Below are 4007 nucleotides of genomic sequence, written 5' to 3'. Positions count from 1 at the left end.
CAGTGCTTGGCAAGTTTAAATTTTACTTTTTGAAATTTTCTGCAACTTTTTTCTCCCAAATATTTTTATCCCCAATTGTTTGAATCTATAGGTACAATACTTTCAGATGTGGAGGGCTGACCATATTGCCAGATGATTCTCTACAAGGGTACCAAGACCACACGCGGGAAGAGGACAGTCTCTTCAACAGATGGTGTTCAGAAAACTGAATAACCACATAGCAAAGAATGGAGTTAGGCTCTTACCTTACATTCAACACAAAAAGTAACTCAAAGTGGATTAAAGATCTACACTATAAAACTAGAAGAAGACATAGGGAGAAAACTTCAGAAAACTGGATTTAACAATGATTAATTGGATGTGACACCAAAAGCATAGATGGCAAAAGCAAAACTAGACAAATGGGGCTACATTAAACTTAAAAGTTTTTGTGTATCAAAGGAAACAATGAAGAGAGTGAAAAGCAATCTATGGAAATGGAGAAAATATGTGGAAGTCATATATCTGATTAGGGATTAATATCCAGAATTTATAAGGAAATTCCATTACTCAACAATAATAAAAACCAACCTGATTTTAAAAATGGATAAAAGACTTGAACAGACAATTCTCTGAAGATACACAAATAGCCAACAAGCACATGAAAAAGATGCTTGATGTCATTAATCATGAGAGAAATGCAAGTCAAAACCACAATGAGGTATTATAGCTCTCCCATTAGGATAGTCACTGTCAAAAGAACAGAAAATGAGCAAATGTTGGTAAGGATATGGCCAACATCTTATTAACTGAAACACTTTGCACTAGAAATGTAAAATGGTACAGCTGCTATGGGAAATAGTAGTTTTTCCCAAAAAACTAAATTATAGAATTACCATATGATTTGGCAATCTTACTTCTGTGTGTATGTACAATAGAATTCAAAGCAGAATCTGACAGATACGTGCACACCTATGTTCACTGCAGTGTTATTCACAACAACCAAAAGGTGGAAGCAACTGAAATATCCACTTAAAAATGATAAAGATGGCAAATGTAACATGATACATCTTTTATTTATTTTTTTTATTGTTTATTTATTGTTTTATTAGTATTTATTCTTCTAAGCATTTTCAAGAATTAACTATAATCCTTACAACAAGCTCTGAGGTAACCACTTATTCCCATTTCATGGAGGGAGGAGCCTGAGGCCTTGAGAAGCTGTGTGATGTGCCCAGGTTCATAAACATTAGTGCATCCAGGACCCCAGCTCAGGCAAGTCAGCTCCATCACTGATACAGCTCAGTTCCCAGCTCAACTTGCAGCCACTGTGCCATTGGTGGACCATGACTTGTCGGCCTTTCCGATTTTTTTTCTTCTTTGTAATTTCAACACCTAATGAACACTTCTGTGTTCATCTTTATGAACCTCCATCTTTATGTCCTTTTGCTTTTCTGTCTGAAACTTATCTCCTACAAGTGGGATTGCTGGGTCAAAGAATAGTGTGTGTCAGATTTCAATTAAATTTTTTTTCTGAGCACCTAGTAGTTGATAGCATATTTTCCCTTTCACCATCATATTGAACCTTTACAGCAACCTCGTGCATGGGTATCATGGTTGTCCTCACAACCAGTAAATGTTAGGAGATGTGTCCTGAGTCCCACGGCTAATTAGTACATGAAATTCCTGGATCCATATCTTGTATGAATCCCACTGTACACTAACTTTTAGTGCTGTAATTGCAATGGCTTTGTGTGTGCGTGTGGTTTCTTCTTGGGAGTCAGAATTTAAGCTTAAATCACCAGGCCAGTCATGTTATGGGGTCTCTGTTCGGTCTTATCTAAGAGAGGGATTTTTGCTCCTAGGAAAAAAAACAGTATTTCTTTGGAATTCAGTGTAACTAGAACATGCTGATCCTGAAAAATGATTCCTATAGGATTTTTTTCTTCTAGTTTTTGCTGTTTAGTCACTAAGTTGTGCCTGACTTTTTTGTGACCCCGTGGACTACAGCCCGCCAGGGTCCTCTGTCCATGGGACTTCCGAGGCAAAAATGATGGAGTGGGTTGCCATTTCCTTCTCCAGCATGATACATCTTTTACTACAAAAAAAAAAAAAAAAAAAATCAAAAACAAAAACACCTCATTACAAGATCAAAGCAATGCTCAGTGAGAAACAAAAGTTTAATGATCAAATGAAGTCACATGCCCATTAAGAATTGTTTCTTTGTTTGCTACGGTCCTGTGGGACTCATGGACACAAGCTCTGCTGGCTTTTAGAGCTAGGTGTTTTAGGGACTCATCCCAGGGGATTGCTTAAAAGTTGGGGTACTAGATGTGGATCCAAACCCTTCACTCCTCAGGCAGAAGCTGGAAGTTGGGGGTTCCCTCCCAACTGTATGGCATTGGGCTGAGAGTGAGATTTACGGTGAGAGTGTATCCCAGCCTTTCCTACTCATTTTGAGGCATTGTCTATTCATTGTGCAGAAGTCACTGGGCTAGTTTCTGGATTTTTCTCAGAGGGAATTGCTCTGTGTGTGGTTGTACATTCTGTGTGTCCAAGGGAGGAAGGAAGTTCAGGAGCCTTCTGTCACTATCTTTGTCCCTCTTCATAATAAGGAAATTTTTTAATTATAGAAAAATGCAAGGAAATACTCAAAACATTAATGGGGACTTGCCAAAAGAAACAGGAACCAGCCTGAAAAGGCTCAAGTTGGCCAAATTCAAGACAATTTAAGGATCAAAATTAATAACGATAATAGTGGATTATCATGACTATTTTTAAATTTATTGATATATATTTGATCTATAACATTGTATAAATGTAAGGTGTGTAATGCATTTTTTAATAAAGAATCCACGTGTCCATAAGACATTAGAATAAATAAAGAAAATGGAAGAAAGAGAGGAATTTTTTCATATAGGAATTTTACAACTAATAAATATAGAAGGGATGATAGAAATATAAAATCATTTACAATCACCACTGTTATAACTTATTCAGGCAAGAATCATCAGTGGACGCCAGAACCACTGGTGAAAAACTGCAGGGAACAAGGTATTTTCAGATCTTCAAAGTATTACCCCATAGATTATTATAGGTAACTTTACAATAGAGAAATTTGACAAACACTGCCTTACCCAAATGAGCAAAATTGATATCATTACTGATGGAACAAATTGACATAATGTATATCATGATGTGAGGTACAGAAGGATACATTAATTGTGTATATTTCCACACCCCAAGTTAAAAAAAGAAATCTAACTGTAAGGAAACTGAAACCCAAAATTGAGGTACATTCTGCCAAACAGTTGGCTTGGAGTCTTAAAAAATGTCAGTGTCGTGAAAAAAAAAGGGGGGGCTAGAGAACTGTTTTATATTAAAGGGACTAAGTAGGCATGAAAACTAAATGCAGTGTGTGATCCTTGATGACACTCTGAATTTAATAAGAAGAAATTGTAAAGGATATTATTGGGACAATGAGGGAAATTTAAATAATGGGCTGATTGTTAGATAAGGTAATTGTATTTATGTTAAATTTCTTTAGCATGAATATTATGTTGGGGCTTCCCAGGTGGCACTTGTGGTAAAGAATCTGCCTGCCAGTGCTGGAGATGCAAGAGATGTGGGTTTGATCCCTGGGTCAGGAAGATACCCTGGAGAAGGGAATGGCAACCCTCTCCAGTATTTTTTTTTTTTTTTCAATTAGCAATAATCAGGCCTCAGATAAACCTCATTGGCTACGATACTGCCACTGCGCAAAGCTCTCTCCAGTATTCTTGCCTGTAGAATTTCGTGAGTGCTTAGTCACTAAGTCGTGACTCTTTGCAACCCCATGAACTGTAGCCCACCAAGCTCCTCTGTCCATGGAATTCTCCAGGCAAGAATACTGGATTGGGTAGCCTATCCCTTCTCCACGTGATCCTCCCAATCCAAGGATTGAACACAGGTCCCTGCATTGCAGGTGGATTCTTTCCTGTCTGAGCCACAGGGAAGCCCTGTGGTAATTGCATGTAAGGATAGCCTCG

At 37.7% G+C, this 4007-nt stretch overlaps 1 pseudogene; it reads right to left on the bottom strand.

Moving 5' to 3' along the window:
• Positions 1 to 3616: 3616 nt before the first annotated feature.
• LOC133067595 (U4 spliceosomal RNA) lies at positions 3617 to 3745 on the bottom strand (annotated as a pseudogene).
• Positions 3746 to 4007: the final 262 nt, after the last annotated feature.

This window comes from Dama dama, chromosome 12 (assembly GCF_033118175.1).
Source record: "Dama dama isolate Ldn47 chromosome 12, ASM3311817v1, whole genome shotgun sequence".
In the NCBI taxonomy this organism is placed as follows: domain Eukaryota; kingdom Metazoa; phylum Chordata; class Mammalia; order Artiodactyla; family Cervidae; genus Dama; species Dama dama.
The sequence above is the reverse complement of the archived record's forward strand: the minus strand, read 5'-3'. Positions and strand labels throughout refer to the sequence as shown.